The following is a 27,186-nucleotide window of genomic DNA, read 5'->3' as shown; positions in this document are numbered from 1 at the left end:
ACAGCAGGTAAACAGAAAGAAAAAAGTGATAGGGTTTGCCCCACCTTTTTAGGACTGCAGATTCTTTAAGTGGAGAGGAAGGGTCCTCTCCTCAGAGTTTCAGCATCCCGCTGCTGTCACTGCCAGTACCAACACCACAAAAAATGAGCGAAAAGAGAGAACAATTTTAAAGGGGGTAGTTTCTACCACTCTTTCTCTGTGTTAGAAGTCTCCTTTCCCAGTCAGGTCAGAACTAGAGGGTTTACCCTGGATCCCTCTCTTTCCATGCCTGATGCCCACTTCCAGCTTTGGGCTGCACTGCGTCCAGGCCAGTGGATACTAGAAATAAAAAGGGAAGCTCCCAGCTGAATGGTAGAATTCAAGTCCTGGTCTTCTTTAATCCACTTGCTAGTGTTGATGTTTCAGCGTCCTCAACTTGCTGTTCCATGTGTTCTATCCAGATTTTTAACTGCATTCAATGGGAAGTGAGTGGAGCGTGCTTTCTCAGTCTTTCCAGAAGTGGAACTCTCCAGGGACAGTATTTTTTTATTTAGTAGTTATATATTATGTTACTGTCTTATAAAATAATAGAAAATCCCTAACTCCATGGACAGTTTTTAAAATGAGGTTCAAGTAGGCTTTAATTTGCAAAAAAAATTTTTTTTGATTTATAGAAATTACTAAGTAAAATTCTACAGATGTTACTGGAATGTGGCAAAAATCATGACAGTGGCATACAAATTTTGGAAGTTTGAGAAATGCTGTCCTAAAGGAGAGAAGCCACGTTATTCTTAAAGCTACTTCTTCATAGTTCTATTTTTATAACAGCATTATTCATTTTAATTATAAATTAATATAAAGTAAATGACATATGAACCTGCTTATACATTTGCTTGTAGCTGTTTCCTTCTGGCTAGTTCATCTGCAGAATACTGGGAAAGAATAAGGAGGGTCATTCAGAGACCTATAAACAAAGCTTTCCTTAGGAAGATGGTCTGAGGGACTTAGAAAAACAGAAGGTAGAAGGGAGTTTACACATATGTTAGGCAGTAAATGAAAAAGCAACGGATTCAGAAGTTATCCTCTTCTTTTAAAAGTTTGCCTAACTTAGCCTAGAGCTTAGCAAACCCTTCCTTGGTCTTCCCGTAGTACCTTCTTCACACCCAATATTATGGCACCTGTGACTGTAATCGCTGCTTTCCTTTGTCCATTTATTAGACTTTGAAATCCTTGAAACTTGGAATAATGATCCTGTCATTGTCATCTTTATAAGCCAGGCATCACAGAAGAGATTTATGTAGATCCCCAGTAATGATGACTCAATGGATGAATACATTTACTAAAACCATGCTTAGCATAGACACACAATCGTGACTCCTCTCTCTCAGTGAAAGCAGCTGCTATACTGTTCAACTAGGTTAATGTCAACTAGGCATTTATCAGATGCCTTAAAGACTGTGGATAAAGACAAAGTACAGATGTGTGTGTGCACACATGTACACACACAAAGATGTAACAGTGTGCATTGGGGGCAGTTTTCAGAATCCTAAGGGCTCCATCCATGTCTAGCCTAATACTGCAGGCCCATCATCACTCAGGCATTCTCCTGGCTGTTGAAGGTCAAGTCTGCCCCTAATTAGATAACTAGCAAAAGTGAAGGAAAATCCATTCTATGGTGAGACTGTCCCCCTTTGTACTGGGTGTAATCAATATGACCTCTTCCCAAATCCTATATAATAAAAGGGTAATATGCAAATAGACCAAATGGCAGAACAACTGAACAACCAATCAAAGCATAATATGCTAATGATATGCTAAGGCTGCTCAACTGCTCACTATGACGTGCACTAACCACCAGGGCACAGAAGCTCCAACCGGTAGAATAGCTTGCTGCTGGGGTCTGGCCAATTTGGACTGAGGGAGATGGGCCAGACACACCCTGGAGCCCTCCTGTGGTCCCTCCTCGGCCCGATCATGCACCGATGGGGTCCTTCAGCCTAGCCTGCACCTCTCGCAATCCGGGACTCCTCGGGGGATGTCAGAGAGCCGGTTTCAGCCTGATCCCACAGGCCACTCCCCTTGGGAGGGCACCAGACGCAGGGCTCATGGCTGGTAAGCACTGCTATGGCTGGGCGAGCCTCTCCCGATCAGGACTGATTGGGCGCGAGCAGGAGTGGCTGGTAGGAGATGCAGGTGGCATTGGACTGTGGGTGTTGGCCCGATCCCTGCAGGGCACCCAGAGGGACCCCACCCTTGCACAAATTCATGCACCAGGCCTCTAGTGTTGTAATAAAAAAAAGAGAGTTGCATGGTAATAGATATCTAAGCTTGTCTGTTCCAGCTGCTTTATTTTCTTAAATAAAATTACAAAGTTCATGTTATGAGATCACTGTGTTCCCTATCTCAGTGACCAAGACTCCTTCCTCTTCACCACCTCCCATATCCAGTTGTTCACTAAATCCTATTGATTCTTCCTTATGAATCAAGACTTTATTTCTCTCCATCACATTTTACAATGACCAATAAAGCATATATAATCTGACCTCATCTCCCATTATTCTCCCCCTAACATACTCCTCTTCAGCAGCGGCATCCTTACTTTACCTTCCACACACAAGTACTCTCTGATCTCAGTGCTGTGCAATCTTTCTGCCTAGAATGCTCTTCCTTCAGATAGTCACATGGCTTGCTTCCTCACTTCATTTGAATGTGTGCTCAAATGAAGCTTCTCACACTTCTCAGTGAAGCCTTCGCTGGTCATGCTACATAAAATTGTTCCCTGCGTAATGCTCCCTTATATACATCCCCCTTCCTGATTTAGTTTCCTTCCTGGCAATTACTGTCTAAATATTGTATACTAGTGGCCTGGTGCACAAAATTCATGCACGGGGGCGGGTGTCCCTCAGCCCAGCCTGTACTCTCTCCAATCTGGGACCCCTCAGGGGATGTCTGACTGCCAGTTTAGGCCCAATCCTGGATGTCTAACTGCCGGTTTAGCCATTGGGCCTAAACCGGCAGTCGGACATCCCTCTCGCAATCCGGGACCACTGGCTCCTAACTGCTCACCTGCCTGCCTGCCTGATCGCCCCTAACTACTCTGTCTGCCGGCCTGATTACCCCCAACTTCCGCCCCTTCCGGCTTGATCACCCCCAACTGACCCCCCCACCGGCCTGATCGCCCCTAACTGCCCCCCCCCCCACTGGCCTGCTTGCACCCAACTGCACCCCCGCCAGCCTTCTCACCCCCAATTGCCTCCCATTGCCAGCCAGATCACCCCCAATTGCCACCCCTGCCTGTTTGCTTGCCCCCAACTGCCCCCCCGCTGGCCTGCTCACCCCCAAAAGCCCCCCCCCCGCCAGCCTATCACCCCCAATTGCCCTCCCTTCCTGGCCTGATCGTCCCTAACCACCTCTGCATCGGCCCTGCCACCATAGCTTTGTCTGGAAGGATGTCTGGAAGGTCTCCCAGTCTAATTAGCATATTACCCTTTTATTAGTATAGATATTTACTTATTTGTTGTCTTCTTCACCACTAGACTAGAAGCTCCACGAGGGCAAGAAGTTCTGTGTATTTTTGTCACTGCTGAATCCCAAATGCCTAGAACAGCAGCTACCAAAAAACAGGTGCTCAGGCCTGGCTGGTGTGGCCCAATGGTTGAATGTCAATCATGAATTAGGAGGTCATAGTTCAATTCCCGGTCAGGGCACATGCCCAGGTTTCAGGCTCAATCCCATGTGGGGTGTGCAGGAGGCAGCTTATCAATGATTCTTACCATTTATGTTTCTATTTCTCCCTCTCCTTTACTCTCTCTGAAATCAATGAAAACATATTTTTAAAAAGAGGTGTTCAGTAATTTTCTGCAGGAATGAACAAAACTACTATACTTCCAGACCTAGCCAGTTTTGCTCAGTGGATAGAGCACTGAACCGCAGACTGATGGGTCTTGGATTCGATTCCAGTCAAGGGCACGTACCTCAGTTGCAGGCTCAATCCGAGGCCCTGGTTGGGGCACGTGTGGGAGGCAACCAATTGATGTGTCTCTCTCATATCGATGTTTCTCTCTCTCTGTCTCTCCCCCTCCCTTCCACTCTAAAAGTCAATGGAAAAATATCCTCGGGTGAGGATTAAAAAGACACACACACACACACAAAAGCCAAAAAACCTACTTCCATCTCCACTGCATCTAATTTAAGTTAGATCACCATCAGTTCTAGCCCACATTACTGTAACTACCTTTTAAAAGGTTTTTCTACATTCACCCTAATTCCCAAATATGTCCTACTCACTGCCTTGGGAATAAAGCCCACACTCATTGTTCGTCAAGTCTTTCATGGCCTGATTCTGCACACCCCTCTGACCCAGCCCTTTCCTCACACCACAGCTACCTGCCAGCTGTTCTACATTACTTTTAGTTCCCCTAAGGAATTGCTCTCTCACTTCTAGGCCTTTCCACAAGCTGCACCCTCCCTTAGGACGTTTCCATCATTACCTTGGCCACCCACTTCTTCCTTAGCCTGACTCTGCTTATCCTTCACATCAGTACAGCACTCCTTCACCAGGAAACCTTCTGCTCCCCAGGACTGGGTTCATGTACCTTCTATGTGCTCGCAAAGTACACACATGCACTTTCCCTTACTCAGCATCTGCCATGTTGCATTCTAATTGCCTGTCTGATTGATGATGTCACAACTGTAACCAACCTGAGGTAGGCATGGTGCCAGGAACATAGTAGGTACCAATAAACTTTGTTGAATGAAAGATTACATGAATAAAACAAATAACTTTTTACTTTAGTGTTCTCTTTGACAAATTAACAGTTACATCTAAGATTCCTTTTACATACCTTCAGAAGGAAAATATCCTGATGAAAGCTAAAAAAGCAAAAGTAATGTTTTAATTGGGGTTTGAAAAACAAGATGGTCTGTCTGATCAAATAGAGGACTTTAAACCATGATGAAAGGGTCCAAAGATAAACTAGCACACCAATGGGAATAGCTGCAGAAAATATAAAATGTTATAAATGTTTACAATAATCTGTACCTAAATGTTGTACACCTTAATACATAAGCCAAAGCCACTAGCTAAGAGTTCCATTTATGGAAGACTCTTATGAATTGACTAGAGGCCCTATGCACGAAATTCGTGCAAGAGTAGGCCTTCCTTCCCCGGGCTGCCTGCACCGGCTTCCCTCTGGCACCCAGGACCCGGGCTTCCCTCCGGCTCCCAGGCTTCCCTCCCACCGCTGGCAGGCACCCTGGACTTGGGCTTCCCTTGCAGCCCCGGCTTTGTCCGGAAGGTTGTCCCGAAGGATGTCTGGCCTAATTAGCATATTATGCTATTATTATTATAGATTATTATAGATGGACCTGGGCAATGATCATCAATGGACACTAACATCACACACAAAAAAAGATAACCAGACATGATGGTAGCCTCAAATGGAAATATACACCAACACTTACTATTTCTTCAACCAACAAAAATACTAAATCTAATTAGCCTCTAGACTTAACTACAGATTTACAGATAACACAGTAAAGGACATAATAAATGTTAACTGAACACCACTGGGATACAGCCACCAATATTCAGACTTAAGGAAACTCTAGGACAAATGATATAGTTTCTTTAACAAATAGATTACAAGGAAAGAAAAAAGATAGGGGAGGCAATGAGAAGGATATCAACTATTGCAATGATTAAACTTGGATCCTCATTCAAACAAGGAAACTTTTTAAAAAAAATTGTTGGGAGAGCCTGGCTGGCATGGCTCAGCAGTTGAGCATCAACCTATGAGGTCACAGTTCAATTCCTGGTCAGAGCACCTGCCCGGGTTGTGGGCTCTATCCCTAGTGGGGGGGGGGGGGGGGGAGGCATACAGGAGGCAGGCAATCAATGATTCTCTCTCATCATTGATGTATCTATCTCTCTCTCCCTTTCCCATCCTCTCTGAAATCAATAAAAAATATATTTTAAAAAAACTGACAAGAGAGACATCTGGAATTTCTGGCCCCTTTCTCTTTGCCTTAAATTCATGTGTCTTTTCTGAATAATCTAAAGCAGCAAAAGCCAACGCTATCAGGCCAGTGTTTTAAAGCCAGAAAAAAAGATGAAAAAGACAGGTTTAACCCTACTCAGTTTCAAGACTGTATTTATTCAAGGCTTAAGTGAAACTGGTATTGATTTGGAAGCAGTAGCCGTTTCTTGATGCTTCTGGAGCAAAACTTGATTACCGTCGATAAGCAGAAACACTCTTTGACATTCTGGTGGCCGGGGGAATGCTGGCCCCAGGTGGTACACTGGCAGAAGACATGATGCGCACAGATGTCTGTGCGTTTGCAGCACAAGAAGACCCAGAGACCATGCAAGCATTTGCTCAGGTTTTTAACAAGTTAATCAGGCGCTACAAACACCTGGAGAAAGGTTTCAAAGATGAAGTGAAAAAGCTGCTGCTGTTCTTAAAGTGTTTTCGGGGTCGGAGAGGAACACGCTGGCTGTGTTGACTGGCGTTCTCCTGGCTAATGGAACACTTAATGCACCCATTCTTAATAGCCTTTATAATGAGAATTTGGTTAAAGAAGGGGTTTCAGCAGCTTTTGCTGTAAAGCTCTTTAAATCATGGATAAATGAAAAAGATATCAGTGCAGTAGCTTCAAGTCTTCAGAAAGTCAGCATGGATAACAAACTGATGGGACATTCTCCTGACAATAAACAAAGCGCTGAACACTTCACAAAGTATTTCACTGAGGCAGGCTTAAAAGAGCCTTCAGAATATGTTCAGAATCAGCAAACCATAGGAGTTCGTGAAGAACTCCAGAAAGAACGTAAAGAACAGATGTCCCATGGTGATCCATTTAAGGATATAATTTTGTATGTCAAGGAGATGAAAAAAACAAAACAAAAACCCAACATTCCAGAACTCGTTGTCATTGGATGAATCTGGTCCAGTGTAATGAGCACTGTGGAATGGAACAAAAAATAGCTTGTAGCAGAGCAAACCATCAAGTACATGAAGCAATACAGCCCTCTCCTCGCTGTCATTACTACTCAAGGTCAGACTGAGCTGTTACTGAAGATGCAGGAGTATTTCTACGATAACATTTATTTCATGAAAGCCTTCCAGAAAATAGTGGTGCTTTTTTATAAAGCTGAAGTCCTGAGTAAGGAGCGCATTCTGAAGTGGTACAAAGATGCACATATTGCAAAGGGGAGAAGTGTCTTCCTTGAGCAAAGGAAAAAGTTTGTGGAGTGTCTCAAAAATGCTGAAGAAGAATCCGAGTCTGAAGCCAAAGAAGGTGATTAAATTTTGAAACTACACAACCTCAGTAAAGTAAACAGGAGTTGTAGATAAAATGTCATGTCTCATGTGTCCTGGTTCTTACATCTTCCTACCTCCCTATATCAAGCATGATATAAGGGCTTTCGTGGCAAATTTTATTTTAACTGTTTCTATGGTTACTGGAAATGTTGGGTTTAGTTTCTAAAACCATGTTTTAAGTAGCTACAGGAGCTGTAGATTTGAATCTAAGGTTGCATTAGTCTTTTCAGTTATCTTCTACCTCCTCTATTTTCTACTGTAATAATGTAATTTAAGGCCTTCCACAATGAACAATTCACTTTTTTCCCTGGGTTTTCTATGTAAACTTTTCAAGATATGATTTGGTTAAAAATAATTTGTTATAAAAATTCTGTTTGCAAATTAAATGGTAAAAGTACCCAAAGTCGCAAAAAAAGAGAGTGAGAGTGAGAGAGCGAGAGCGAGAGCGAGAGAGAGAGAGAGAGAGAAACATCCATGTGAGAAAGAAACAGGTCAGTTGCCTCCTGGATGTGCCTAGACTAGAGAACAAATCTGCAACCTGGGTATGTGCCATGACTGGAAATCGAACCAGCCACCTCTGGTGTAAGGGATGATGCTCCAACCAATTGAGCCACACTGGCCAGAGCCAAACAATGAAACTTTTGTAAAAATTAGGTAATTGGGAAAATCTGAACATTGACTACTAGCTTTTGAAGATATTAAGGAGTTACTGACAAATTTTATGTGTGAAAATTACTGTGGTTATGTTTTTAAAAAGAATTCTTATCTTTGGGAGGCACATATTAAATATTTATGGATGAAAATAATATAATGTCTAGGATTTGTTTCAAATAATCCAGGAGTAGGGTAAGAAAAGGTAGGTTTTAAATTTTCCATAATAAAATGTATTTAAAAATTATGTATGGTGATGGAAAAATAAAATAAAGAAACAAATATGGAAAGCAAGCTTCATTGTAAGTTTAGCGAAGGACAACTAGAGTCCTGGTTTTTTCATATTAATTTTATATACTTAATAAATGTTTTACAGAATAGAAAAATTTCAAGAGTAAAACTTTCCCTCTGCTTTCCATCTCCAGTTGCCTCTATAAGAGGCAACTACTGTTAACTGAGTGTACTTCTAGACATATCCAGGAATATTTTATGCATTTGAAATATAATATTTAATATGAATTGAATCCTACCATTCATATTATTCTCTATCTTGCTCGTCGTACCTTAATATTCTCTTGGACGTTTCCTCATATATCTGGCATTACCTCACTCTGTTTAAAGATTGTATCATATTCTATGGCATGGGCTACATAATTCACTTAACTAACTCCCCTACAAGTGAAGAACTGTGCTCTTTTCAGTGTGTTATTACAAACAATGCAGCATGGGTATTCTTGGGCATATATCATGACTCACTTATGCAAATGTTTCTGTGAGACAATTTATAGAAGAATTGCTGTGTCACAGGATACATGCATTTAAATTTTAGATAGGTGTCATCAAATGCCTTCCAAAATGGTTGCACTAATGTACACTCACTCCCTTTCTTCCCATCAGTAGTATCTGAGAGTGCATGGTTCCCCAATACTGGAGATTGACATGCTTAAATAATTTTCAATCTGACATTTGAAAATTTTTAAATATACCCACATATTTTGTTTGTATGTCTTTAATTATGGTAACTATCGATCTTTTCCCCCTCATTATGTGAACTGTCAATTCATATCTTTTACACTGGGTTCTTGATCTTTTAAATTGATTCGCAAAATTACTGTGTGTACTAATGAAATCAGTGTACTTGTTTTGAAAAGAAAAAAAATAATGATACTCCAACTACAGATCTGAAAAATACTAAAGACTGGCTTCAAAATACAAGTCCATGTTACCTACCAAGAAACAATATGGCTGTAGGAGGTCGACTTTCTGTAATCGTGTATCGTGTATTATGTGATTACAGAACATTCAAATAAATGTTAAAAAAACCACAAAGAAATACAGAAGACATGCCACCGTTCACATCTTCAAGAATTCGCATGTAAGTTGTTTAAATTTACCCATTTCCCCTTGCACTCCTCCCTCCGTTCGACAGTTCTAGTTATGCACTCCTATTCATCTGACTTGAAAACCTGACATTCTCTTTCACTCCTTACTCATATCATAGTCAAGTCAGGTTCTGAGGCCTACTAATTTCTGTTCAGAAATAATAGAACCAGACCCTGGTCTAGGTTCTTGGCTACAATAGCTCACTTAAGAGAATAGATTCAATGCTCCCCTGGCTTCCTGAACCCCAATACCTTTCCCATTATTACCACTACCCTCTTTCCCCCAAATGTAGGCCTGTAACACCACATATCTGCACTATTACTGCTTTAACTATAGTTGCTCCTGATGCCTGCCATCTTTGTAGATCTACTACCAATTTTAAATATTATCTCTGTATTAAACAAAAACAGCATTTCATCCTCTACTGTATTCCCCTGCTTAAAAACCCATAATAGCTATCTACCTAATATCCAATAAAGAGTTAGTAGAGGTATAACAGAAAGCAGTTTATTTTAGAAACCTGGCCTTACCTTTTACTAGGGCTGTGACATTGAATTTGTTTCCATATTCATTAAAATGAGGAATAATAAATATAAGCCTCGAGGAGCTGATGTGATGATTAAATGAGATGATTTATGTAATAGTACTTAGTATATAGAAGGTGCTCAAAAAGTAGTAGGCAAATAATGCAAATGTGAGTGAATTTCCTAAACATCAATAGAATTTGACAAGATTTTTAAATTAGAGAAAAGACCAAGTGTCTAACATAATTCATGGTATGTTGCATGCACTTTAGAATTTGTTAAAATCTAGGCTTCTAGGAAAACATGGCAGAATGAATATATATTTACCGCCTTTCCTCTCAAAAATCATAGTAAAATCACATAAAGAGTAAAAAAAGGCCATGCCTGGCTAGCATGGCTCAGTGGTTGAACATTGGCCTATAAACCAGGAAGTCAGGGTTTGATTCCCATCAGAGCTTGATCCCCAGTAGGTGGTATGCAGGAGGAAGCTGATCAGTGATTATCTCTCATCATTGATGTTTCTATCTCTCTCCCCCTCTCCCTTCCTCTCTGAAATCAATTTTTTTAAAAAGGGCATAAAGTCATAAGGACAGAAAGAATGGAAGAAAATGACACAACAGCAGATGAGAAGTATAATCAAAATTTTAGAATCTCTAGAAAGTAAATGAAGGAATGGAAAATGTAACAGACAAGGGCATGCTAAAACTTAAATGTTGATGTGGGTGAAATAAACAAGCAAGCTGGTTAGAACTTCAGAACCTGGAAAAGCTCAGGAATTAGAGGCTCCCGCAAACCTGTAATGGTGGATGTAAGGTGAGAAATTAAAAAAAAAAATTTGGTTGCACACCTGGAAAAGGATCCCTCACTGTTTCCCCCTCCTCACCCCAATGACGATGTATTTCCCACTTTGGCAGAAGCTGGGTTTTATTTGAACCCTGGATGTCTGGTCTTTGGTATACCAGGCACAGCTGAGAATAGGGCGCCAGGCCATTAGCAATGCTGGAAGACAACAGCCATTTAGTGAGTTCTGATTAAAAAGCTCCTTTAACAACTTCAATGAAGGGAAGAACAAATGCCAGCCCTCTCTCTTTTTTTTTTTTTTTTTAAAGGAACTTTTATTAAAGTGTATTTTAAATTAAAATAATCTTTAGAGACAATTTTTGGTCATTCACGTTTTGAATGTCAGTTTCTTTTTCCATTAATATTCTAATGGTATTCCCCATCCTCTGCATTTGGAAATGGCTGAAGTTAGTGAGTGATATGACAGACATCTAGCAGGAGTTTGATGGCCGTATTAGTTAACCTTCAAGCCATTATTCAGTGACAGAATCTAATGAGCCAAGTAATCTCTTTCTGTATAAAAGTGTATTAAACAAATTACAGGGTCTTGGGAGCAACTCACCAGGAAAGGAACATCTCACACATATATGAACATTTTTCTTCAAATAATAGAAAACTATTAGAATAAATTTAACATCAACTGGTATTTAATTTTTTAAAATATATTTTATTGATTTTTTACAGGAGGAAGGGAGAGGGATAGAGAGTTAGAAACATCGATGGGAGAGAAACATCGATCAGCTGACTCTAGCACACCTCCTACTGGGGATGTGCCCACAACCAAGGTATATGCCCTTGACTAGAATCGAACCTGGGACCCTTCAGTCTGTAGGCCAATGCTCTCTATCCACTGAGCCAAACCAGTTAGGGCGGTATTTAATTTTTTAAGTTAAATTTCTTAACAAATGTAGTACTAACTTTGAAAACAAAAGAAGATTAAAACAACCACAACAAGGGTGATTGGATAGACCCACCTTTATTGCTATAATGGGGTTCCATGTAAGATTTGAAAAATCCCAAATAATTTGGTGCCTTTCATATATATATATATATATATATATATATATATATATATATATATATATACCCTATCTAATAAAAGAGAAACATGGTAATTAGCAGTACATCCGCTACCCTTCCCATTGGCTAATCAGGGCGATATGCAAATTAACTGCCAGCCAAGATGGCGGCCGGCAGCCAGGCAGCTTGAAGCAAACATGAGGCTTGCTTGCTTCAGTGACGGAGAAAGCCAGTGACGTTCCCCGCCTGCCACTGCCGGCCTCTGAGCTTGCAGTTTGAAACATTGTTACAAATATAGAAGCTAAACAAAACCCCAGAAACCTGCTTTCAACCAGCCGGGATCTCAGAGCTGGAGTTGAAACAGTGTTTCGATTATAGAACCCAAACAAACCAGATACCTGCTTTCAGCAGTGGAGGCCTCAGAGCTAGAGCCAAGCCTCAGAGCTAAAGGTGGCCTAGAATTAAAAAAAAAAAAAAAAAAAAAAAAAAAAAAAAGGAGCAGTTGGGATCTTCAGTCACCCGCCAGCCTGAAAACAGCCCTCAGCCCCTCACCCAGACTGGCCAGGCACCCCAGTGGGGACCCCCACCCTGAAGAGTGTGTGACCAGCTGCAAACAGCCATCATCCCCTCATCCAGGCTGGCCAGGCACCCCAGTGGGGACACCCACCCTGATCCAGGACACCCTTCAGGGCAAACCAGCCAGCCCCCACAAGTGCACCAGGCCTCTATCCTATATAGTAAAAGGGTAATATGCCTCCCAGCACCGGGATCAGCGGAGCCGCGAGGCCTCCTGGCACCAGGAGCAGCGTGACAGGGGGCAGCGCCCAAACCCCCTGATCGACCTGCGGCTCTGTGTGTGACAGGGGGCGGGGCCACAACCTCCCTATCCGCCCTGCTCTGTTCGTGACAGGGGAAGGCACCCCAACCCCCTGATCAGCTCTGCTCTGCGCCTGATAGGGGGGAGCTCTCCCACCCCCTGATCACCCTGCGGCTCTGTGTGTGACAGGGTGTGGCACCCCAACCCCCTGATCGGCCCTGCTTTGTGTGTGACAGGGTGTGGTGCCCCAACCCTCCCCCACCACGGGCCCTGCTCTGTGTGTGACGGGGTAGAGCCATAACCTCCCCATCAGACCTGCCCTGAGTGTGATAGGGTGTGGCGCCCCAACCCCCTGATCCACCCTGCTCTGTGTGTGACAGGGGGCGGTGCCCCAACTCCCTTATCGGCCCTACTCTGTGTGTGACAGGGGGGAGCTCCCCACCCCCCTGATAGACCCTGCTCTGTGCATGACAGGGTGCGGCGCCCCAAGCCCCCCAACCCCCTGATCGGCCCTGCTCTGTGTGTGACAGGGTACGGAGCCCCAAACCCCCTGATGGGCCCTGCTCTGTGCATGACAGGGGGGAGCTCCCCAACCCCCTGATCGGCCCTGCTCTGTGTGTGACAGGGTACGGAGCTCCAACCCCCGATGGGCCCTGCTGTGTGAGTGACAGGGGGCAGCACCCCAACCCCGATTGGCCCTACCCTGAGCGTGACTGAGGGTGGCATCGCAACCTCCCGATCTGCCCTGCTCTGTGCATGACAGGGGGCGGCGCCCCAACTCCCCAATCAGCCCTGCTCTGAGCCCGACCAGGGGCTGCACCTAGGGATTGGGCCTGCCCTCTGTCACCCAGGAGAAGGCCTAAGTCAGCAGGTTGTTATCTCCCGAGGGGTCCCAGACTGCGAGAGGGCACAGGCCGGGCTGAGGGACCCTCCCCCCACCCCCAGTGCACAAATTTTTGTGCACCGGGCCTCTAGTGTATGTATGTATATATATATATATATATATATATATATGTATGTGTGTGTGTGTGTGTGTGTGTGTATATATATATATATATATATATATATATATATATATATATATATACAGTTTTAGTCTATCTTCAATACTCGGACAATAAGAAACACCAGTCAGTGTTCAAGCTCCACTACCATTAATTCAGATTACTCTAGAGGGGAAGCACAGCCAAGGGCAGAGGACTCAAAAGCTGGAATGGAAGTGCCATGACAATAGAGGTTTTTTGCTTTTATTTTGTTCACTGACTTATTTCCAGCCCCTAGAACAGGACCCAGTGCTTAATAAACACTGAAAAATAAAAGGCTGTCCTGAAAGGTCCTTATGGTCCTCCCAAAGTTGAGAACAATCAATACAAAGAACAATTGGCAAGGTTGGTAGTGTTCCACTAAACAACAAACCCTCCTTTCTCCTTTAAGGCCAGATTTCCAACAGCTCCTTATAATTTAGAACTTGTCCTTTAGCACAATTTATGAAAAAGGAACAGAATTATCACTTCTCTAGACTGGGAGAGACAGCCCCAATTTATCAGAATGTCACTAGAATCTACATGGAGGTGTGTGGTGGGCACTGCCTGTGACCACTCACAGTTTACCCAATCACTAGAGAGGGCAGGGACATTCTGACCGACACTGGGGTCACTGTAATATTCTAATGTAGAAATAAACCCCAGTGCTTCTCACTGCAAATCTAGTGAGAAGAGTGGCCTTATTTTACATCTTTTGCAAGTCTTTTTAATGTCTGGATTAAGGAAGACAGCTGGATTCTATCTTATCTCTGCATGCAGTTGAACATCATGAGGCCTTTGGAAAACTCCTCTGTATACCTATAACAAGTAATGTATTAGTGTTGTTATGAAAATAGTTTTGAATCCTGAAAGAGTCTCGGGGGCCCCTGGACCACCCTGCAAGACACTGCCGTAAAAGATATGTACACTGAGAATCACAACTTTGATGAACATTCAGAAGCGATTTTCAAATAAGGGAATAAAGTTAAAAAAAGATGAAAAGAGTTTAAAAAAAATGGGGGGAGGAGGATATATAATACTGTCAACAATAAAGATAAATTTAAAAAAACAAACACACAAAACATAAAATTACATAAATCTAAAAAACAAAAGGAGAAAAAGCCCTGGCTGGGTAGCTCGGTTGGTTAGAGCTTCCTCCCGATAGCCAAGGTTGCGGGTTTGATTTCCAGGTAGGACACATACAAGAAGTAACCAGTGAATGAATAAATAAGTGGAACAACAAATTGATGTCTTTTTTCTCTCTCTCTACTTTCTTCTCTCTAAAATCAATAAAAAAATATATTTTTTAAAAAATAAAAAATAAAAAAGATGGAAGAGGAAAACATTACTAAGTGTAGGCACACTTCACAGGAAAGCCAAAACATTTTATCAGCATACTTGTTACTTTAAATGTCACTGACTCTTTGTACTTTACTGTATTTTAACAGAAAATGAATTGCTATTTGAAGAAAAGCCAATGTTTTTCTCTGACAAGACAGACCCCAGAACAAAAACCACCACATACTATAAGTCCTTCCAGTTCCTATATAAATGTCGATTGTTAATGCACATTTATATTGTAGACCATCACTTATCAGTGACATTCTAATTATAAGACCCATAAGTCACCTTTCTCCTGCCTTTTCTCCTCTTGTACAACTTTCTGCTGACTGTCATTCAAATATTATTTAATAGAACAAAAGAACAATTTCCAATTACCAATCAGTTCCAAACTGCTGCACAGTTAAATCTTTCTGTCTGCATATTTCTATGAATAGCAGCTAAATGGTAATCTACAAATAAACTCACTCTAATCCATATTAAACATGTATTTGGTTCTTAGCTAGGTAGTGATTTCTATCCACTCAATTCCTAATGAAGCAAAACAGCTATAATTATTTAAGTATGGTCAAGAAAAATAATCATCTCACATCATTTCCCCCCATACTTAAGAAGCTACATAATTTCAAATTTTCTCACAAGCAAGCAAAACCAGATTTGTTACGGCGACTTTTTTTAGGAGACATTTGGCTTTTCTGTTTTATTTAAATCCACATTCACCTTAGGAAACCTTAAAAGAGTTCATTAACTAGACCAGCACCCCTCTACTCAACAGGACAGGTTCTGTGACTTTGGACAACTCAGTTTGTGTCTCACTTTCCTCAGTTTTTAAAATGAAGACAATAATAGTATCTGCTTCATAAGTGGATGATAGGATTAAATGACATAATGAGTAAATGAGTAAAGCACTAAAAAACAGTCTGACACATAATAAATACTCAGTAAGTGTTAATTTGTTTTCACATATAAGTCTTCTAAAATAGAGCAGAAAGAATAGTACATAATAATCTAAGAGAACCCTAAAATAATACAGGAGGAAAAAATATTAAAAAGAGATGACTTTTAGTGTCCTTGCTTCATGCTGACAAGCCATGAAAAATATATCAACGACATTTTCAAAACTATTAGAATTCTGTGAAACAAAAAAGAAACTCCAAAGACCTGTCCTTCAAAATAGACTGACGGAATCTTAGAAAATTTGACATACTTTTCCAGAAACAAGAGAATCCTGAGTCCAGCTTTGACATAGATAGTTTTATGGACAGGGTAAAACTATCATAGCCCCAAAATAGGTGTTTATTCATACATACCTATAAGTATCATACACATCATAAGAGATACAGTAAGAGGTGTACAACTCTATTTTCACTTAGTCTAGCAGCATACTCTGAGAGAAATGAAGCTTGAAACCAAAAAGAAAACTTTCATGAAAAAAACTTAAAAATCCTTGCCAGGGATTAACTTTATCCAAGAAGGTATAACTCTTGGGGGATTTCAGACAAAGATTAATCTGTGGAGGGCTGGTACATAAACATGCTAACTGGAAGACATATGGGAATTATAGCTAACACTTACTGAGCACTTACTATCTTCCAGGCATTATTCCAAGTTTTTTATATGGATTAATTAATCTTCAACATGGTATGAGATAGGCATTTTATTGTTCCACTTTATATCCAAGGAACTGAGGCACAGAGAAATTAACTTACCCAACTGTCAAGTTAACAGTGGCTAGTCAAAACCAGTTTGGCTCCTAAGCCCAAGTTTTTAATCACTAGGCTAAGAAGAAGGTTCCACAAATATGCATCATACACTGTATACTCCCTGGGGTAGGGGTGGGGGTGGGGGAGCGCTAAGATGCAGGCTTTGGCCACCCCTGTTTAAGTGATTGACAATAAGAATGTACAGACTTAGGTAATTAAAAAAATGTTATAATCTCATCAATTTAGTCACACCTTTTACTGGGCTTTCTATGGAATTCCATTTGATTGCCACCTGACATAAAATCTGCACTTGCCTAATGAATGGGATCCCTATGGTGAGTCTAACATCACAGCAGCTGGCAGTATTTGGAGAGCAAGAAAAGGTCATTAATACTGACAGGTCATGACACACATATTCTCTATCCAACCACCCGTAAGCTTCAAGACCCACCCTAGACTTGTTTTAGTATGGTCGCTGGTTCTCAGATCCCATCTTCAAATATGGTTGTATCCTTTCTTAGCTTAAGTTAATCCATAGTACTGAAAATTTCTCAACAGTGAAAAGGAAGAAAGTGGTGAACGTTCAGAATGAAGACAAGACAAAGACAGAAACTGGTCACTCACACTAACAGTATGCCAGCCTTGGCATAGTATTACAGATTGGCCATACATATGCTATTAATAGCTCATTATTATAATCTTATTTCTTACCCATCAAACAAGTTCTTTTCCATCTTCTTCCATTATTCCCCGGTCATTGATTAGGTTTCCTCTTCTCTATTACCTACGGAGGAAAACAGTAAGGTTGGGCTAATATATGGCAAGAGAAAAGCAATTTCATGAATTTTATTTATAAATATAAAAAAAGGATCAGTATATTACAATGCAGCTTAATGAACTCCCTCAAGTACTCAACATTAAAGCAAAAGAGTAAAAACAGCTGTAGTCTTTTTTCAGCTAAGAACAACCAAAGATTCAGTTACTTATGAATAAACTGATCCATAAATGAAAGTATGAAAGGTTTATGTCCTAAAAAAGAACACTTCTGCATTTGCTTTAGATTTTAAAGATTAAACATGGTCAGAGATCCAAGATGGTGGCAGACAGGACGGCAGTGAGAAAGAGAATGCGAGCGTGTGAGGACTCTAGATCTAAACCCACAGTCATGGGAGGCTATGCCCAGAAAGGCAGCCTGAAGTTCTGCACTGGCCGTGAAGGGCCGGGGAGACAGAGACGTGCAGCGGTGCGGTTGCTCTGTCTTTATAATGTTCTTGCTTTTACCCGCTAAACCCAGGATCTTTCAATCACAAACACTCACCGGGGCTGCGATGCAGGGGAAGGTGGGTTTGTGGAAGCTGGGGAGCAAAATAGAGAGAGGCGACCAGGAAGCCAGCTCTGGGACAGTCCGTTCCCTCCAACCCTGAACAGACATTTTTCTCCTGGAGACCAGGCCCCTCTTAGCAGTGCAGCTGCACCAGCCTTAAGCTCAGGAGGGAAATAAAGACTCAAAATATCCCCAGGGAGCTCTGGGGGACTGGGTTGAGGGGCCATTTGGTCCCGGAAACTAATACAGAAACACCAGCACCTAGAGGCCGTGTCAGAAATAGACGCTTGTGTAAATACTGCTAAAAGCAGGCAGAAAAACAAAGCTGGCAGATTGATCCCGCCTGCCTGAAACCAAGGCTGTAGCGTCTGATGCAGAGGAGCGGTGGATCGCTGGGAGCTTCAACACAGTGGCTGACTATCTAGCAGGAAGCTGAGACGTGGCAGACAGAACAGTGGAGAAGGGTCTTAGACCAGCCCCCATGGGACATTAAATACTTAGCTGAAGTGAACGAACTTCACTACTTCACTTTGCTTTTTTTTAATCTTTTACTTAAAAAACTAAAAATTTTTCCTTTTATTTATATATATATTTAATTTTAATTTATTATTTTTTATTACTATTATTATTACTGTGGGATCCCTCAGCCTGGCCTGCGGGTATTGGGCTGAGGCCAGCAGTTCGACATCCCCTAAGGGGCCCCAGAGTGTGAGAGGGCACTCTGCAAAGTTGTTGCTCGGCAGCTCCTGCGTTGAGGGTCTGCCTCCTGGTGGTCAGTGTGCATCATAGCTACCAGCCAGTCGGCTGGTCGCTTAGGCTTTTATATAGATTACCAGAGATCCAGTGCACGAAATTCATGCAAGGGGATCAGCCCCACAACTCCGGCTTCATCTGGAAGGTCGTCCAGTCTAATTAGCATATCATGCTTTTATTATTATAGATTTTTTTAAATTTTTTATTAGTATTCTACATTCTATTTTTATTTTATTATTATTTAACATTATTTTACTCTATCTCATTTTTCCTTTATGACAACACTTTCTTCCTCACTTCCCCCTTTTCCATCCTGTTTCTCTTCTCCTGTACCTGCTTTAGTTTTTCTCTCTCCTTTCTTTTTACTCATTGATAAAAATTGATCTTCTTTATCTGTTCTATTGATGCATTACTACTTTAGTAGTCTCCATTGGCTTACTAATATATCTAACTTCCTTTCCCCTGCTCCAAGTCCATGCACCCTTCTCTTTTCTCTTTCTTCGCTAGCCAATTTTTTTCTTCTTGTTTAATTTTTTTGTTTTTGCTTTTTATTTTATGCTTTTGTTTTTCCTCTCCTCGCTTGTTCTCTTCTTCTACTAATAGCTTAATTAGTTCCACTCACCAAACTCAGGACTATCTGTGCCCTGCTCTATTCTCCTTTTCCATAAATAGATGAATACATAGATTAAAGAAAGGGGAAAATTTTTTTTGAGTATTTTGTTTTTTACTTTTCATTTTACACACTCATTCTCTTTCTATCTCCTCTATACTGAATCATGGCCATTCCCCCATTCATTCAATTCCTTTACCTCACCTTCTGGAAATAAGCTCTGCCTCTTCAGATTCATCTCCTTTTTCCCCAGGTGTCTGTTGTTTGCATTTTTTGGTTTAGTTGTTGGTTTTGTTAAGTTTCCCCCCATATATGTATATTTTCTTTCCCCTTCTTTTTTCTCCTTTTCCTTTTCTCTCTTACCTGTTTTCCTTTTCTCAGTATCATTTTTGTGCTCTGTTCTTTCCCATAAGTCTCTTTTCTCTGGTGGTCATCTTTGTTTGGGGTTATCAGTGTCATAAATACACTTGTGTTTTGTTCCCTCTGTGTTGCCTTGTCAAGTTGTATTTTGTGCCTTTTAGTCAATGTGGTAGAGAGTGAGCCACATAACCAGACACCCTGAGAGGAGTGAAAATGGGAAGACAAAGGAACAGCCCCCATACAAAAGAAAAGGAGGAATCACCAGAAAATGAAGTTAATGAAATGGAGGCAAGCAATTTGTCAGAGACAGAAATCAGAGCAATGGTCATAAGGATGCTGAAAAGGATGGAAGACAAATTCAACATGTGTAAGAATCAAGAGGAAATGAAGAAGAACCAAGAGAAATGAAGAATGACATAGCTGCAATAAAGAACACAACAGAAAGCATCAACAGTAGGCTAGAAGAAGCTGAGTACCGTATCAGTGAGCTAGAAGACAAGGTAGGAAAAAATATCCAAATAGAGCAGCAACTGGAAAAAAAGAAACTTAAAAAACAGGAGGAGAACCTAAGGGAGCTTTGGGACAACACAATATGAAACAACATCTGCATAATAGGGGTGCCAGGGGGAGAGGAAACTGAGCAAGGAATAAAAAACCTATTTGAAGAAATAATGACAGAAAACTTCCCTGATATTGGGAAGAAAAACCCCACACAAGTCCAAGAAGTTCACAGAGTCCCAAACAAGATGAACCCAAAAAGACCGACACCAAGACACATCATTATTAAACTGCCAAACATGAACAACAAAGTAAGAATCTAAAGGCTGCCAGAGAGAGACAGAAAGTTACATACAAGGGATCTCCCATTAGACTATTGATTTCTCAACAGAAACACATCAGGCCAGAAGGGAATGGAATAAAATATACAAAGTCATGCAAAACAAGGGACTAAAGCCAAGAATACTATACCCAGCAAGGCTATCATTCAAAATTGAAGATGAAATCAGGAGCTTCACAGACAAAAATGGCTAAGGGAGTTTATTACCACCAAACCAGCAATGCAAGAAATGCAAAAGGGACTGCTGTAAAAACAATAGAAAGGAAAGGAGGAACACAGGTGTAAAGAATAAAAACGGCAACAAACAAGTACCTATCAATAATAACCTTAAATGTAAATAGATCAAATGTTCCAATCAAAAGACATAGGGTAGCTGAATGGATAAGAAAACATGACCCATATATCTGCTTTCTACAAGAGACCACCTCAGAACAAAGGGCTCACACAGATTGATAGTGAAGGGATAAAAAAATGTTTTCAAGCGAATGGAAATGAAAAAAAAGCTGGGGTAGCAATACTTATATCTGACAAATTAGACCTCGAAGTGAAGCCATAACAAGAGATAGGGAAGGCCACTTCATAATACTAAAGGGAGCAATTCAACAAGAGGATATAACTCTGGTAAACATATATGCACCCAATACAAGGGCACCCAAATACATAAAAAAAAAAAAAACTTCTGAAAGATGTCAAGCGAGAGATTAACAACAACACAGTCTTAGTAAGGGACTTTAATACCCCAATGACACCACTGGAAAAATCCTCTAAACAAAAAATCAGCAAAGAAACATCAATCCTAAATGACTTACTAGATCAGATGGACTTAACTGACATCTTCAGAACATTTCACCCCAAAGCTACCGAATATACATTCTTCTCAAGTGCACACATGTCATTTTCAAAGATAGATCACATATTGGGACACAAGCAAAGTCTCTTCAAATTCAAGAAATAGAAATCATATCAAGCATCTTCTCAGACCACAATGGCATAAAATTAGAAATCAACTACAATAAAAAGAATGAAAAAAATCAAACACTTGGAGACTAAATAGCATGCTATTAACCAGTGGCCATGGACCACTGGTGGTCCATGAGGTCCAAAAGGTTAGTGACCGCTGGTTTAAGGAAACCTTTGGAGCAGTGGTCACCAACCAGTGGGCTGTGGACCACTAGTGGCCTGTGAATCCAAAAGGTTGGCGACCACTTTATTAAACAATGATTGGGTTACCAAAGAGATCAAAGAAGAAATAAAATGCATCCTGGTAATAAATAACAATGAAAACACAACAATCCAAAATCTATGGGTCACAGTGAAAGCAATCTTGAGAGGGAAGTTCATAGCTCTACAGGCTTACCTCAAAAAACAAGAAAAAATGGTAACAAATTATCTAAGCCTACAACTCAAAGAATTAGAGAGCAACAAGAAAAGCCCAGAGTTAGCAGAAGGAAGGAAATAATAAAGATCAGAGAGGAAATAAATGATGTAGAGACACACACAAAAACAAAAACCCAAAAAAACACAAACAAAAAAAACAAAACAAAAAAAGATCAGTAAAACCAAGAGCTGGTTCTTTGAAAGGATAAACAAGATTGATGAACCTCTAGCCAGGCTCACCATGAAGCAGAGAGAGAGGACCCAAATAAAATCAAAATTGAAAGAGGTGAACTAACAACCAGCCCCACAGAAATACAAAAGATTATGAAAAAATACTATGAACAACTCTATTCCAACAAACTGGGCAACCTTGATGAAATGGACATTATTCTTAGAAAATACAAGTTCCCAAAACTCAATCAGGAAGAATAAGAAAACTTGAATAGGCCGATAACTATGGAAGAAATTGAAGCAATAATCAAAAATCTTCCAGCAAACAAAAGCTCTGGTACAGACAGCTTTCAGGAGAGTTCTACCAAGCATTCCAAGAAGAACTAAAACCTATCCTCCTCAGACTATTCCAAAAAATTCAAGAGGAAGGCACACTTCCAAGCTCTTTCTATGAAGCCAGCATTACCCTAAGTCCAAAACCAGATAAAGACATCACAAAGAAAGAGAACTACAGGCCAATGTCCTTGATGAACATAGATGCTAAAATCCTCAACAAAATTGTAGCAAATCGGATCCAGGAAAGATCATACACCATGACCAAGTGGGATTTATTCCGGGGATGCAAGGATGGTACAATATCTGCAAATCAATAAATGTGATACATCACATAAACAAGTTGAGAGACAAAATCACATAATCATATAAATCGATGCAGAAAAAGCATTTGACAAAATCCAACACCATTTCTTGATAATAACTCCCAGCAAAGTAGAAATAGAGAGAGAATACCTCAACATAATAAATGCCTTTATGACAAACCTACAGTCAACATCATACTCAATGTGCAAAAACTAAATTCATTTCCCCTAAGAACAGGAACAAGACAGGGATGCCCACTTTCACCACTCCTATTCGATATAATACTGAAAGTGCTAGCTTTAGGGATCAGACAAGAAGAAGAAATTCAAATTGGAAAAGAAGTAAAACTGTCATTCGCAGATGACATGATACTGTACATAGAACATCCCAAAGACTCCATCAAAAAACTACTAGACTTAATAAATAAATTTGGCAATGTAGCGGGATACAAATTTAACATCCAGAAATCTATGACATTTTTATACACCAATAATGAACTCACAGAAAGAGAAACTAAAAAAAACAATCCTGTTTACCATTGCACCAAAAAAATTAAAATACCCAGGAATAAACTTAACTAAGGAGGTAAAAGTTCTACACTCAGAAAACTACAGGACAGTGAAAAAAGAGATAGAGGAAGACATAAACAAATGGAAGAATATACCATGTTCCTGGATTGGTAGAATCAACATCATTAAAATGTCCATACTATCCAAAGCAATTTATAGATTCAATGCAATCTCCATTAAAATACCAATGGCATATTTCAAATACCTAGAAAAAAACTCTCCAAAAATTCATTTGGAATAAGAAAATACCCCAAATAGCCACAGCAATCCTGAGAAAGAAGACCAAAGTTGGAGGGATCACAATATCAGATATCAAGCTGTATTACAAAGCCACGGTCCTCAAAACTGCCTATACTGGCACAAGAACAGGCATATAGACCAATGGAACAGAACAGAGAACCCAGAAATATACCCAAGCCATTATGCTTAATTAATATTTGACAAAGGAGGCAAAAGCATAAAATGGAGTCATGACAGTCTCTTCAATAAATGGTGCTGAGAAATTTGGTCATATACATTAAAAAACAAACAAACTAGACCACCAACTTACATCATACACAAAAATAAACTCAAAATGGTTAAAGGACTTAAATGTAAGATGGGAAACCATAAAAATCTTAGAAGACTCCATAGGCAGCAACATAGCAGACACATGTAGCAATATCTTTACTGATACAGCTCCTAGGGCAATGGAAACTAAGGAGAAAATAAACAAATGGGGATACATCAAAATAAAAAGCTTCTGCACAGCAAAAGAAACCATCAGCAAAACAACAAGAAAGCCCACTGCATGGGAGAACATATTTGCCAGTGCTATTTGAGATAAGGGTTTAATTTCTAAAATTTACAGAGAACTATTACAACTTAACAAAAGGAAGATAAACAATCCAATCAAAAAATGGGCAAACCACACAGAACCGGAGAACCAAGATGGCGGCATAGATTAATGCCGGAGTTTGCTGCCTTGAACAACTACTTCAAAAGTGAAACTAAAAGACGGAACGGACATCACCCAGAACCACAGGAACACTGGCTGAGTGGAAGTCCTACAACTAGGAGGAAAGAGAAACGCATACGGACGCTCAGAGGAGGCGCAGTGCTGAAGTCAAATTCTGAGGTGCGGAGTGCGCGGAGCGGGGTGACGGCGGAGGGCGTGGTTGGCGTTTTCAATCGGGAGGGAGTTGCAGACTCTGAGCTCCAGATACAGGCGAGTCTTTAGGGACCCAGACTCAAACGGGAGAAGCGGGACTGTCTGGCTTCGGTCAGAGCGAGTGCAGCTTTCTCTCCGAGGTTTGCAGTGGTTGCTGGGACTCAGAGAGGCAGAGCCCCTGAGGACAGGACTGAGAGCCGCCATAACTGCTCTCTCCGGCCCACCCTGTTGATCCTGTGCGACCCGCCCCGCCCAAGCCCTGCACAGAGGCATTTGCCGGATAGCCTCAGGCAAACGCCAGATTAGCACCTCCCTAGAGGACAGAAGTTCTCTCACTGCAGACACAGCTGATTCTCACAGCCACTTGGCCTGGAGGTCAAACCCTCCCTGGTATTAGCTACAAAAATCAAGGCTTAAGTACAAGACTGCGCACAAAGACCACTAGGGGGTGCACCAAGAAAGCATAACAAAATGCGGAGACAAAGAAACAGGACAAAATTGTCAATGGAAGATATAGAGTTCAGAACCACACTTTTAAGGTCTCTCAAGAACTGTTTAGAAGCCGCCGATAAACTTAATGAGATCTACAAGAAAACTAATGAGACCCTCGATGTTATAATGGGGAACCAACTAGAAATTAAGCATACACGGACTGAAATAACGAATATTATACAGACTCCCGACATCAGACCAGAGGAGCACAAGAATCAAGTCAATGATTTGAAATGCGAGGAAGCAAAAAACACCCAACCGGAAAAGCAAAATGAAAAAAGAATCCAAAAATGCGAGGATAGTGTAAGGAGCCTCTGGGACAGCTTCAAGCATACCAACATCAGAATTATAGGGGTGCCAGAAGATGAGAGAGAGCAAGATATTGAAAACCTATTTGAAGAAATAATGACAGAAAACTTCCCCCACCTGGTGAAAGAAATGGACTTACAGGTCCAAGAAGCGCGGAGAACCCCAAACAAAAGGAATCCAAAGAGGACCACACCAAGACACATCATCATTAAAATGCCAAGAGCAAAAGACAAAGAGAGAATCTTAAAAGCAGCAAGAGAAAGAAACTCAGTTACCTACAAGGGAATACCCATACGACTGTCAGCTGATTTCTCAACAGAAACTTTGCAGGCCAGAAGGGAGTGGCAAGGAATATTCAAAGTGATGAATACCAAGAACCTACAACCAAGATTACTTTATCCAGCAAAGCTATCATTCAGAATAGAAGGTCAGATAAAGAGCTTCACAGATAAGGAAAAGCTAAAGGAGTTCATCACCACCAAACCAGGATTATATGAAATGCTGAAAGGTATCCTTTAAGAAGAGGAAGAGGAAGAGGAAGAAAAAGGTAAAGATACAAATTATGAACAACAAATATGCATCTATCAACAAGTGAATCTAAGAATCAAGTGAATAAATAATCTGATGAACAGAATGAACTGGTGATTATAATAGAATCAGGGACATAGAAAGGGAATGGACTGACTATTTTTGGGGGGGAAAGGGGTGTGGGAGATGCAGGAAGAGACTGGACAAAAATCGTGCACCTATGGATGAGGACAGTGGGTGGGGAGTGAGGGCGGAGGGTGGGGCGGGAACTGGGAGGAGGGGAGTTAGGGGGGAAAAAAGAGGAACAAATGTAATAATCTGAACAATAAAGATTTAATTTTAAAAAAAATGGGCAAAGGACCTAAATAGACACTTTTTGAAAGAAGACATCCAGAAGGCCAAGAGACATATGAAAACATGCTCGAATTCTCTAATCATCCAAGAGATGCAAATCAAAACAATGAGGTACCAGCTCACACCTGTCAGTATGGCTATCATCAACAAATCAACAAAGGACAAGTACTGGCGAGGATGTGGAGAAAAAGGAACCCTTGTGCACTCCTGGTGGGAGTGCAGCCACTGTGGAAGACAGTATGGAGTTTCCTCAAAAAGTTAAAAATGGAACTCTCATTTGACCCAGTAATCCCACTTCTAGGAATATATCCCAAGAAACCAGATACAACAATCAACAAGGATATATGCACCCCTATGTTCATAGGAGCACAATTTACAATAGCTAAGATTTGGAAACAGCCTAAGTGCCCATCAGCAAATGAGTGGATTAAAAAACTGTGGTACATCTTCACAATGGAATACTACGCTGCTATACAAAAGAAGGAACTTTTACCATTTGCAACAGCATGGATGGAACTGGAGGGCATTGTGCTAAGCAAAATAAGCCAGTCAGAGAAAGATAAATATCACATGATCTCACTCATATGTGGGATATAATGATCAACATAAACTGATGAACAAAAATAGATCCAGAGACAAGGGACAGGGGAGGGGAGATTTAGAGATCAACCAAAGGACTATGCATGCATATTAGCATAACCAATGGACAAAGACACTGGGGCAGTGGGGACTTGCCCTCAGGGGTGGGAGTGGCGGGGGGGGGCGTCAATGGGGAAAAAGGAGACATATGTAATACTTTAAACAAAAATAATAATTTGCAAAAAAAAAAAAAAAAGATTATACATAGTCTTTGCATATAACCCAAAACTTGTCAGAAAAACAAAAAACCAATTCATAGTAGCAAAAATACTTGAGAATGAGAAGCTAAAATTATTTTTGCATAAGCAAACTATATAATAACTTGAGGCCCGGTGCACGAATTCGTGCATGGGTAGGGTCCGGCAACCCACCCTGATCGGGGCCGATTGGGCCGGCTGGGAGGAAGGGATGCGGGAGGTTGGCTAGCCGGCCCTGCCCCCTGGTTGAACTCCTGGTCGAGGGGACAATTTGCAT

The 27,186-nt window shown here is 41.0% G+C and overlaps 1 protein-coding gene and 1 pseudogene across 3 annotated transcripts in view; one reads left to right on the top strand and one right to left on the bottom strand.

Annotated features, from left to right (window-relative positions):
• USP49 (ubiquitin specific peptidase 49) overlaps positions 1–27,186 on the bottom strand; it is a 105,773-nt gene that overhangs the window by 38,300 nt on the left and 40,287 nt on the right. For all 3 annotated transcript variants that reach the window (XM_036318309.1, XM_036318308.1, XM_036318307.1), the window contains one exon: positions 17,311–17,383. The gene's annotated coding sequence lies outside the window, so the exon portion shown is untranslated. The remainder of the gene's footprint in view (positions 1–17,310; positions 17,384–27,186) is intronic.
• Positions 6,144–7,283, top strand: LOC118660667 (annotated as a pseudogene).

The sequence above is a fragment of the Myotis myotis genome, unplaced genomic scaffold (genome assembly GCF_014108235.1).
Source record: "Myotis myotis isolate mMyoMyo1 unplaced genomic scaffold, mMyoMyo1.p scaffold_m19_p_7, whole genome shotgun sequence".
Taxonomy (NCBI): Eukaryota; Metazoa; Chordata; class Mammalia; order Chiroptera; family Vespertilionidae; genus Myotis; species Myotis myotis.
The sequence above is the reverse complement of the archived record's forward strand: the minus strand, read 5'-3'. Positions and strand labels throughout refer to the sequence as shown.